Raw genomic sequence first — 13,306 nt, 5'->3', positions numbered from 1 at the left:
AATATAAAAAAAAAAACTGCGGTTAGGTGGAACCCTACCAGTTTATTGCTAGGATAAAGGATGTACAAACTATATGTACATGACCCTCGTTAAGGAAACACCCTGCCTCACCTATATGGCCTTGGTGATCCTTAATCGAGTACTCAAAATGTCACTTTACACTGAAGATCCCCTTGATATTGATTTTGATCCACCCAAACTGTGGAGGGACCCAGCAGTCCAGCCTTCTCCATCTTACTGCTATAGGAAGCCCTGAATTGTGCAAGATTCTCATTACTTGTTCTCTTGTAGCCTTTAACACGTCCTCTACTAAGGACTGGCTGGTTATGATCTTTCCTCCAAAAATTAGAGTATTTTGCAATACCCATATTCTCCACACTATGGTTTGAAAGGTGATGCTCCAATTAAACTGAACTACTTTTCCTATGAATTTCACCTTACTCGATTTCTTCAGGTCTGCTTTCATCTACCCCAGTTGCATCCATCCAAATTGATCCAGTGCCGCTTTCCACACCTGCTTAGCTGTAGGACAGTAGAAATTTAATGGTTAGTGTGCTCTATAGGGTCCCCCACTTCCTTCTCCCTAAGGCTTTCCCACGGTCCCTTAGGGTGTGTTTGATTACCTCGAATCTTCGAGGAAAACAGAGGTTTAGTGGCCCACGCCTTGATCCAAACTTTTTACAAACAGAGGATCTCAAAACCGAGGTTTTCAGTTTTGCGATCCCCGTTTTAGGCCAAACTGTTAACCCCTTCAAGCTTTCTAATTTTTAGGCCACCTTCCAACAGCAGCTTGCAAACCTGATTCCAGATTAACAAATGGTTGTGTTTCCTACCAACGGGTGCTCTGGTTGTCTGGTAGGAGCAGCTAGTGCACGGCACCTTGTGTTGGGATGTTGCAGGTTCAAAACCCAATGGTATAGTTGTATAACTGGTAGGGGTCTGCCTAAACCCAGTTTGCCTTTAAAACAAAAAAATAAAGTGGTTGTGTTTCTTATTCTCCTAATCATCCCTTAATAATGATACTCTTTTACTAGGAGATATCATCATTTTATTAATTATTAGATTTATTTTTTCTCCTAAAATATCATAACAAAATCATCATTTTTGTAAGACCTGCAATTTTTCAGTATCTTTCTGAAGAAATTCACGAGGCATTTTCAAGTAAAAATAACATATGAATCCGAAATACGAATCAAATCGATTTGTACGAACCAGTTATACTTAGAATATTCATCGCTTCACGAATATATGCTCAAACACTCTGAAAGTCATAACTTTCTACCTGAACGAAATCAAGAGATTTTCACAAGCCAACTCTATTAGTTACGTCAATACGAGGAGAATGGCGTACTCAGTATTTTTCGAAAAAAAAATTGTCGAAAAACTAAATTTTTGTGGGACCCACGAAAATATTGGTGGGACCCACATAAATATTCCTAAGAAAATATCTTGTGGGACCCACAAAATATCCTATGAAAATATCTTGTGGGCCCCACCTCAAAAGAAACCTCTTGGAATTAAAATAAATCTGAGGGCATAAAGAGAATGAGATTTTTCTAGAAAAATCTATAAAAGAGGTGGGCTTGGGCTATAAATAGCCCTCCCCACTCTCTCTCTTATCATAATTTCGACCCCCCCCCTCTCTCTCTTGCCTTCTCTCTCTCTCCTAAACCTCCCCTAGTGAGCCCACCTGGCCTGAACTAAGTCTGCCTAATCTGGTCTTAGCCTGCCTAACCTAGTCCTAGCTCACCTAACCTGGTCCAAACCTAGTTGACTTGACTTGAACCTAGTTGAGTTTGTAGTCAAAGTCAAAATCCTTTTTTATCCCAAACCCTGGTTTGATTTTCTAAACCTAGACCGAGCCAGCTTGGGCTAAGTCTGAACCTGTTGAACCCAGTTGACTTGGACCAAACCCAGTTTTGTTCAAACCACTTAGGTTGAGTAGCTTGACCTACTCTTTCTCTTTCTCAACTAGGTTGACTTCATCTGACCTAGTCTGACCTCTCAAAGGAAGGCTCAAACCTCGTTTGAAGCAGTTAAAGCGTTTCAGAGTCATTTCTTCCGCGATTTGAAGTAAGTTCGCTTTGTTGATCCATCTCTCTCAAGTATTTGCTTGTTTATATATAGCATATACTTTCTGAAGTAGTATTTGATCCTAGTTTTTGGTTGATTCCTCTAGGACACTTTGGTGTTCACTCGCTCGCCTCGTAACTATTGTTGGATATATATGTTTGAATGCGTAGTATATATGTTCTTAAAAATGGTATCTCGCCCTAGTTTCTGGTTGAGCCCTCTAGGACACTTCAGTATTCACTCGCTCGCCTTATAACTATCGTTGGATACATATCTTGGTATATATCGTCTGAAAATGAGTCATCGCGTCTTATTTCGCCAAGGCTATGTAATTTATCATTCACCGTCGCGTCGTATGATGCTAAGGCTCCCTGCTTTCTGTAATTTATGATTATTCATTTCCAATTTTGCACTTTCGATTATGCATTTACTTACGTTGTCACATTAAATGACGCCAAGGCTCCTGCTTTCTGTAAATATATATGTAAAATATTTCATTCGGTTAAACAGCCCGAACAATAAGTATATGCATTTTCTTTACGTCGTCGCCATATAAAGCCCAGACTTCTGCTTATATTATATATATAGTGCGTAAATGAGCATTCAAATAAAGATCAACTCCAAATCGCCAATGCGAATCCCTTACCACTTCTCATTCAAGATTCTGCTTGACGAATGAAGCCCATATTGAAAAGACTTCGCTTTTTGGCAAAATTGCTCTTTACGTAAAGACTAAGTCATTTATGTATGGCTTGACTATGTCTCAGGGTTCCAAATAACCTTGATGGATGCAAGGTACGCACAATGGTGCACATCCATTTTTTGAGTTAAGCGTAGCGATTTCCCGTCAAAGATGGATAAAAGAAACACATGATTTTTCGTCAAAGAGAGGAAGTGCTGCAGATTTTTTTGAAGAAGCTAAAAATAGCTTAAAAAGAATGTAGCAGGATACTCCGTCATATAGCGGAGTGCTATCCAGTTCATGAAATACTTTCTACAACGTAGAAAGGATCGTCGCACCACTGTCGATAGAGTAGAAGCGGTGCTGACAAAATGGTTGGCAGAAGAGCTGCCAAAACCGGTTGAACAACATAATGATGTTCGTTGTTGGAACGATGCCAGAATGGATCGTCTCCCTGATACCTGTAAGGGCACCTTACTCGTAAGAGTCGTTGCGCCAGAGTAGTGGTTGCGCCTTGACAAGGTTATGTGCTCGTTACATAAAAATACGTCGAGCGGCCGATCTGTTGAGATTGAGTCATATGCATGCTCATTGAGAACTATTATACAACCAAACTCGTAAAGGTCGTAGAGCCATAATGTGTTGTTTTCACCCGAAAGAGGTGAGATGCTCGTGATGGTCGCACTGCCGAGAGAAGAGTTAAGCATGCATATGAATAAAACTTAAGGTCGCACATACCCCGTGGTTGATGATCGTGTTAGGGGTATCCCCCTCGGTCGATGACCGTGTTTGAGGCATACTGAATGGGGTCGAGTACATATTCCCGTAGTGTTGAGGCACGGGCTGCCTAAATGGCATGCAATATATGACCAAGTAATCGTAAGATTGGCAGACCCCTTCAGGAATTATGCTCACTTTAGAATGACAGTGATGGTACAACCTTTGAAATTCCACTAGAGGGGGGGTGAATAGTGAAATACGATGCAGATCGATAAAATAAAAAATAAGGCAATAAGGCACAACACAATAAACACAGGATTTATACTGGTTCGGCCGAGTTACTGACCTACATCCAGTCCCCAAGTAAAACACTTGAGCCTTCCACTATAACATCCGAGTCACCGGATAAATAGTACAACACCCTCTTCCTCAGAGGTCTACTTCTCTCAACAGAGAAGGGAAACACCATCTTCCCAAGAGGTCTACTTCTCTCAACAGAGAAGGGAAACACCATCTTCCCAAGAGGTCTACTTCTCTCAACAGAGAAGGGAAACACCCTCTTCCCAAGAGGTCTACTTCTCTCAACAGAGAAGGGAAACACCCTCTTTCACAGAGGTCTACTTCTCTCAACAGAGAAGGGATACAACAGAGATAAGAAAGTTACAACACTTTCCTATAGAACCTTCAGAATGATATGCAAAGTATGAATGCACGTATGAAGATTCTCAGAATGATCTTTTTCTTTTCTTACACACTCTTGTATTTTTCTGAGAGCTTTTCTTGACTTTTTCTCTTTCTTTTTCTCTTTCTTTTTCTAAGCTCTTTTCTCAGAGTGTCAAGCAGGAATTTTTCTCGTTGAAAGCTTGCTTGTATTTTCACACTGTTCTGTTTGTATATATAGTCTTTAGAAAACTAGTCGTTGTCTTTTTGAAATGATTGTCCTTTTGGGATATGAGAAGTCAGGTCATTTCAAAAATAACTTAGTGTGAAAAGATAAGTGTACTATATTGCTTTTTCAAAAAGTCTTCTTTCCATACGAAGCATTTTTGGAGTACACTATTCGTTGGTGTATTTAGAATGAGTTATTCTTTGTATTAGGTCTTTTCTCATAATAAATGTTCTGTAGTATTTTTGAACATTGAAGTGTAGTTTTGTCTTTATTCTAATTAATGATTTGAGGTACATAAGTACTTCTTTACTTTAAATGAGTGTAAGTACAATGAGTGCTTTGAGATATTTATTTGTACATAGTCATGTTAAGTGTTTTCTTTATGTTGTGGTTTTCAAAGTCTTCAGAGAGAATGAGGACTACAAGAAAGTCGACATTCTTTGAGAAGGATATTAACAAGGATTTCTTACAGGAGGTATTTAATGCTTGTACAAGGAGAATGATGACTTCAAGTAAGTCGACATTCTATGGTTTTGTAAAAAGGTAACTAGAGTCTTTTCAAAACATATTATATTTATATTTTATGTTTATGAGTAAGTCGACATTCTATGGGTTTGTAAAAAAGTAACTAAAGTCTTTTCAACATATATTATATTTGTATTTAATGTTTATGAGTAAGTCGACATTCTATGGGTTTGTAAAAAAGTAACTAAAGTCTTTTCAACATATATTATATTTGTATTTAATGTTTAAAGAAATAAATGGTCATTTCTTATTTTAATAAAATAATATTTATTTTCTCAAATCGTCAATTCTAAAATGAATGGTTGTGAAGTACACTAAATGCTTGAGTAATACTTATATTACAAATAGTCATTTCTCAAATAAATGCTTGTGTATTATCTTTTCATAATTTATCTTTTCTTACATAAATGTTTATGTATTATGAACCAAAATTTCTTACGTAAATGTTTGTGTATTATGAACTAATGCATTTTGTCTTTTCTTACATAAATGCTTATGTATTATGAACCAATACATCTTTTCACATTTTGTCTTTTCTTACATAAATGCTTATGTATTATGAACCAATACATCTTTTCACATTTTGTCTTTTCTTCATAAATGCTTATGTATTATGAACCAAAATTTCTTACGTAAATGTGTATTATGAATTAATTCATTTTGTCTTTTTCTTTCATATTTGAAATCATTAGCTTTTATATCTTTTCAAGTTGTCTTTTTCATAAATGCATGTTAAAAGGTACAATTAATGCTTTTGAAATCATGAGCTATTATATCTTGTCAAAATGTCTTTTTCATAAATGCTTGTAGGAAGTACAATGATTTGTTTCAAAAAGGTGGTTTTGAAATGCTACAATATACATAACGTATCCTTTTATGAAAGCTTAACTTTTTGTAAATAAATGGCTTGTATGATTTCAAAGCATATAGTCTAATATGAAATATGCATGCTTCTGAAGGTTCTGTTACATATGACTCTAAAGAAGAAAAAAGTCTTCATCTTGAGGAAGCCGATCTTCTTGGATAATCTTTATGAGTGTATGGCCCATCAAGCTTTTTCTTCAAAGTAGTATGATTGCATCAAATAGTTTCACTTGATCAAGTTGTCTTCACTCTTCTTAAGTGAAATAACCTTGCATCAAATACTCGTTAAATACATAGCACATCATATCCAGTCATAATATAACATATTCAGTTTCACATATGAAAGCATATCATATTTATCATATCTCATGAAAGCATATCATGTATTTATCATGTATCATATATATGCATCATGAAAGCATATCATATTTATCATGTATCATCAAAACATAGTTTCTCAACAACCTTGAGTGACATGTATTTACTTTGGACCTGAGAGAGTCTACGATGACCTCAATTACTCATGAGTTTTGCAGTTGTGGTTATCCTTAAGATCTAAGGATTGAACCCAACTACTGCAAGTAGAGGATGTATCCGAATATGGGCCTAGTAGGGTTCTTCCGGTTGAAACACACCACTCTATTATGGATAGGGTCAACAGGCCTTTGGGGTATCTAAAATACATGAAATAATCAACTCCCAGAACGTTGAGTTGATGCCCGAACAATGCTTCACCCATGTACTAAGAGTGGAAGAAGTTAAATATCGAAACAATGCATTAGCTCTAGGTTCAGCGATTCTTCAATGTATGAGTGGATGGACATTGTTGAGTCAGTCCTGCATAACCTTTGTGAATATGTCATGATCGGTAAACGACTAAACCGACTAGGCAAAGATCTGTGTTGTATTCGCACGACTAAGCGAAGCTCGAGGAGTTGTCCTTAGATGCATGAGATATGGATGTGCCAAGTATAAAGACTTGAGTCAGACATCCCTTTGAGACTCGAAAAAGGTCAATGCTAAGTCATGGAGACTTGAGCGGATGTTCAACTCATAGCCCTGAGGAGACTTTTGTGATATACACTAAGTCGTGGAGACTTGACCGTCGTTATTGTGAACTGTGACCCTAAGTGATCAACATATTTTCTTGAGTTGAATGGATGCATGATTGCTTCCTTACCAGACCATCAGTGGTTTTGACCCCGTTTTATGGGGATTTCAGGTGTTGGACCTGCGTTGCGATATGCGGAGCAAGGCGACATCGAGTTTCAGGGTTTATCTAGAAAAGAAACTGTCCTTTTTATATTAGGGTATATGGATTTAGATCTGGCCCTAAGGATAGATGAACCTGCTGCCATCACTGATCAGAGCACTGCTGATCAAAAGATTGCTTATAGCTAAGAATATTCGTAGTGCTATCTCACAATTCATAACAATGAGAGAATTTCTGAGTGCCATTGAGGCACAATTTGTGAGTTCAAACAAGACCAGAGCAAGTACCTTGATGTCAAAACTCGTATCTATGAAATATATTGGAGGGGGGAAACATTCGCCAGCACATTTTGAAGATGAGAAACATAGCGTCTCAGCTAAATGACATGAAGCTCACCATCTCTGATTCTTTCCTAGTGCATTTAGTTCTAACGTCCTTACCTTTAGAATACAGACCTTTCAAAATCTCTTACAACACACATAATGATGAATAGGCATTCAATGAACTTATGTCCAAGTGTGTTGAAGAAGAAGAGAGGTTGAAAGGGGAGAAGGTGCAGAGTGCACATATGGCTTCTCATACATCCAAGGTAGGACAAAGGAAGAATACATTTAAGAGAAATGCTAGGAATAAGCCAACTGGGAATAAGTCATCCCAAGACAAGTAATCTAACTCTGTTCCCATAAAGTGCTTCTTTTGCAAGAAGAATGGATACATAAAGACAGATTGCATAAAGTACAAGAAGTGGTTGGAAAAGAGAGGTAATTTGTCATTTGTTTCTCATGAATGTAATTTATTACAAATTCCTAAAAATAACTGGTGGATTGATTCTGGTGCTACTGTTCATATTTTCAACTGTCTACAGCTGTTTCTGAGCAGAAAGGAACCAACAATGCATGAGAAAAGCATCTATTCGGGAAATAAGATGCGTTCACATGTGAAGGGTGTTGGAACCTGCAGGATTACTCTAGATACAGGCGTAGTTTTAGATCTTCATGATGTCTTTTATATTCCATCATATAGTAGAAACTTAATTTCAATTTCAAAGTTGGATAAATTTGAATATTGTTTTAAGTTTTAAAATTCCAAATTGTTCATATTCAGAAATTCAATTGAAATTGGTTCTGCATCAGTTTATGATGGTTTATATAGATTGAATGTGAAGGTCCAAACTCAGGAGTCTCTGACTTCTGAATACGCATTGGTTGAAAATAAACGTAGTTTGATAAATGATAAATCTTACATGCTTTGGCATCGAAGGTTGGCTCATATCTCTAAAAAGAGAACAAAGAGACTCGTAAATAAAAGGATCTTGAAATCTCTAGATTTTACCGACAATGACCCATGTGTTGATTGCATAAAGTCTAAGCATACAAACACATATAAAGAGAGTGTCAAACACAGCCGTGAGATATTGAAGATAGTCCATACGGATGTATGTGGACTGTTTTCCCCTTGTTACATAGGCCAAAAACATTCACATGTTTCCATTTCATTGCCACTTGAAATCATGTGATTCTAAATCACAATGCTGACACCACCAAAAGTGAATAAAATGGCCCAACTTGTGATTTTGAATCTCACTGCTCTATTTTTTCATGTTTGCTTGCATGGAGAAATTGGTCAAATGAGAATCATTTTTTCACAACCTTGAAAGAAGGATTCACATCTATGGGATGTTTGCTTTAGTCATTAATAGGTTGATACTTTCTCATGTTTTATTTACAGTTGTGTAATCACAATCACAATTTGTACTTTCTCATGTTTTAATAGCCTTGAGAAAGTGTTGTGATTGTGATTCATAATAATTCAGATTTAAGAAAAATCCAATACATATATTATCAGTTTTTGTTTTTTCTCCTCTTCTTTTTTTTCAAAAGCTTTGAAGGGCTGCATACATTAACAATTCAAGATTTACATAATATGCATGTGAAATGAATTATTTCAGGTATACATGTTTTTTTCTAAATATATATATATATATATATATATATATATATATATATATATATATATATTTCAGTTCATATGCATATTATGTAAATCTTGAATTGAGAATGTATGCAGCCCCTTAAAGCTTTTGAAAAAAAAATGAAAACTAATACAACACTTAATGACAAATCTTCAATCATCGAAATCTATATCAGAACCATTCAAATTCATTAATAAGCTGGACACATAACCAATCCTTAAAAGAATTTTGAGCAAAGGCATTCAAACTCAGTGAGATATTTAAACATTTCAATCATTTAAAAAAAAAAAGATTCCATTTAGGGGCAAACTTTTTGCCTCTAATTCCAAATATAGGCCACACACTTTTGAAATTTCAAATGTTCCAAGCCAAACTCGACTCTTCTACACCCTTTTGCTCTTTTGATTCAGCCTGTATTTATTATTGTCCTTTAACTCGCAAGTTTTTTTATTTTTTATGTTTTTTGAAAGGCAAGTTGGGGTTAGGCAGACCCTACCAAGTATCTCTTAAGCCCCATGTGGCAGAGGGATTCAAACCTAAGCACCCCGCTTGCCACATGTGATACCACCTTGGTATTTATTATTGTCCTTTAACTCACAAGTTTAATCATTAGACAAATTACAACAATGACTTCATGGTTAAAAATTCACACTGTTTTACTTTTTCTGAAGATAAGTACTTTTCAGTTTTCAAGGGTGACATAAATTAGTTGTGGATTTACAAGAAAAGATCTACCAAACTACCAGTAGGGCTACGCTAAACTACAATCATCTAGGATTATTTAGTTTTATCTAGAAAAGAATGGAAGATACTGGAAATAACAAGAAATCCCCTCGAATCAATCTGAGCTGTTAAACTCCTAGATTTCTCATATACTTATAGAAGAGAATTTACAATTTTGAAAACTCTAATATACTTATATATAATATAAGTTTTATATTATTGTTATGCAAAACCATAATAGAAACCAGACAAACCACAATGTAGAGTTGCTTCCTCTCCACGAGCTGCTTTTCCAGTTGAATCCATGGGAAACTTGAAATGTGGTAGGATCGTCTCTCTCGATCAAATCGAGGTAAAGATTTTGCTTTGATACCAATTGACGTAAATCCAACGACAGTCATTTAAGATTATTTAGTTTTATCTAAAAAAAAAACAACTAAAAATAACAAGAAATCCTTTCGAATCGACTGCCGAACTCCTAGATTTTTCCCCAACCACTTATAAATGAAAAATTTTACAATTTTGAAATCTTTAAATAAGATAAGTTTTCTAGTTACAATTTCAAGTAACTACCCTATTTTGATTAACTTTTCAATCGAACAAACTTATCCTAATGATATGGACCACATAATAATTCAATATCTAAATTCAAATAAAAAAGATGGATCTCAGGTAGCTCAGCTCAGCTCCTTCTTATGAGGTTCTTATTTAATAGCTTCTAGGAAAAGTTTGGCCCATATTAAAAATTTCAAAACGTGTGGCCCGTATTTGCAATTAGGGCAAAAAAAAGTTGGCTCGGGCTAACTTATCAAATATTTACAACTGCAAACTTGTGGTTATTATATTCATAGTAACAAAATATCGCGAGATTTAAATCTCGCGATAATATCTTGAGAAATTGCCTCAAAGTTTAAAACAGTAATTTCTTGTGAGATTTTTAAAATATCGTGAGATTTATGAAGAAACATAAATACCATGATTTAAATGTGAAATTTATGTTTTAAATGGCTATTTATCATGAAAAAACCATGTATTTTTATTTTTAAATAATTTTGATTAATATTTGTTATAAAAATATATTTTTTATTTTATTTTTTATTGACGAGATTTTGCCAAAAAATGCAAAATTTATGATTTTTTTTTAATTTCTCGCTAGTTTTTGAAAAAAGAGATTTTGCCCCAAAATAACGTTTGTCACTACGATTACATGCAACCGCCACATTTAAAACACTTCTTTGAGGTAAGAAGATGACATTTTTTACCTTGTTTTACGAAACAACTCGTGTATGTTATGAACGTCTTTTGCTAAATAAATCAACATTAAGGCATCTTAATCACTTTGATTAAACAAAGTTCAACTTAATGATTCTAGGACCTGCATTTGACACATAAATTATAAAAGGAATAAAGGCAGCTTTTTTAAATAGCTGAGAACTTAATGGGCTTTTGTAAATTATTCTAAAAAATTGTATTATATGCGTGGCGACCAAGCTAGTGGGAATCAGGTTGGACCCAGTGATGGATTTATCTAGATCCAATTAAAAAAGTGTGTAGTAAACTTGATCACATGCATGGGACTTATTTGACTTAAAAGTAAATTAAAAAACTTCAAATTTAACATTAAAAAAGAAAAAGAAAAAAGGTGTTGGCCATAATAAAAATATACATATTTTGTAAATATTATTATAATAAATGAGTCATATTAGAAATATCAGGTCTATCAGCCCATGATAAAAACATATAGTTTTTGTAAATAATATTATAATTACTAATAGAGTAATGCTCCGGTGGTGCTCGGGGGTACCTACTCCCACATACTAGAAATCATTATTGTAGGTTGTATCTTCTCAATTTAAACCTTATGAATGTACTCAATATAGTTTATTTGATAGGACTCGTGATTTGGATCATGTTTTTTGAGCAAAAATTAGGATTTTTTAAGTCATAAAATTTTGATACATTGCTAACCGTTGATTTTTAAATGTCTTAAAAAACATACACGTAGGCTATAATCACATGATTCAAAACTTGTTTTATACTAAATAATGCTTGCAGATCATATCTATAGGGTCTGATCAATAAAAAAATTTAAGAAAATTAAAAATCTAAAGCTTCTATTAGGTGGGACTATATCATTATAGTAATGATACGGTGCTCCAGTGTTGGCTACATGCTTTTCAAATTCTCATTAAAAGAAAACTCAACATTTAAAGAAAGATTTATTTTCTTAAATATTTTATGGCTCTCTTTCTTTACACTCATGCATGCGTGGATCTGTCTCAAACATGACATAGATGATAGCATACTCACACATGCATCCATGTCCATCCACGTTAGACATGAATGCATGAGAGCATGTGTGAGCATGCAATCATGCACATACATAGATGCATGAATGATTAAATGCTCACACATGCATCCATGGATGATGACATGCTTACACATCCACCCATGATCAGCATAGATGAGCAAGAAAAAGAGAGAGATCCACGTATGCAACATGGATGTGTGAGCATGCTATCATCCATGTCCATCCACGTATGCATGTGTGAGCGAGAGAAAGAGAGGGAGATGTAACATTTAAGAAAAAATCTTTTTTAAATGCTCAGCTTTGAAAATAAGCCTCAAAAAAAAAAAATTCAATGAGAAATTTGAAAACATGCATCTACCATTTAAGTAAGCTGCTGCATGCATATTTAAGATGCATCATACATCACATAAAAAGGGAGTAAAGCATCGTATCATTACTATTACTAATATTATATAAATAAGTTATATCATGAGTCAGCAGACACAACACCATACCAATACAAAAAATACTGGCAGACATTAAATTGCATTTTTTTTTGTGAGTTTCAAAGGGCACGTAAGAGAAATAAAATAAAAAATTGAAAACCATCCAAAAAAATTGGTGGCCAATAATGTACTGCGTTGTTGAAGTTGTCGTTGACCCTACACCATAGGAAGAGAAAAATTGATAGATCCAGATCCAGAATAGAACCACCAATTTGAGGCTCCTTTCGGAGCTGTCATATGCACTGGTTTATAGCAAAGGAAACCCGGCCTAGATGGAAGCGGGTCAGATATGAGAGTTCATACCTGGATCTGACTTTTAAAGACTGGATCTGGTTTCCTATCTTGATCCGATTACGATCATTGCCTCAGTTTCTTAATCAGATCAGTATAAATTTGTTTCAATTACGACCAAATCCAACTAGACCGTACTGTATTCAATCCAAATCCAACAAAGATACGATATATACTACCCAAATCCAGCAATATGGGCCACATTGGATTCGGATCTGGGTTGGAACTCCGAGTGATTCATCTGCAGGACCCAATTCAAACCAGGAAAATAAATGGGGTGGATTCAGTTCGGAAGTAGGCATTTCTAAAACTGACATAATCCGATACTGCATGTCCAGATTTAGATACAAGATTTACACGTATTCATATTCGAATATCTGTCAGAATCGGATTGGGTTCATATTTACTCATATCATCATTGTTAGAATCAGTCTGTGAAATGAATCTTTTTTCAAAATAGTTCAGAAAATCGGCCTTAATTGAAATTGAATTGATTTATTCAAATAATTTGATTTTTTTTTAAATTTAAAAATAATAAAAGTTTTAAAACTTTAAAGA

The sequence above is a fragment of the Nuphar pumila genome, chromosome 3, assembly GCF_984573655.1.
Source record: "Nuphar pumila chromosome 3, dmNupPumi1.hap1.1, whole genome shotgun sequence".
Classification (NCBI taxonomy): domain Eukaryota; kingdom Viridiplantae; phylum Streptophyta; class Magnoliopsida; order Nymphaeales; family Nymphaeaceae; genus Nuphar; species Nuphar pumila.
This window is presented reverse-complemented; position numbering follows the sequence as displayed.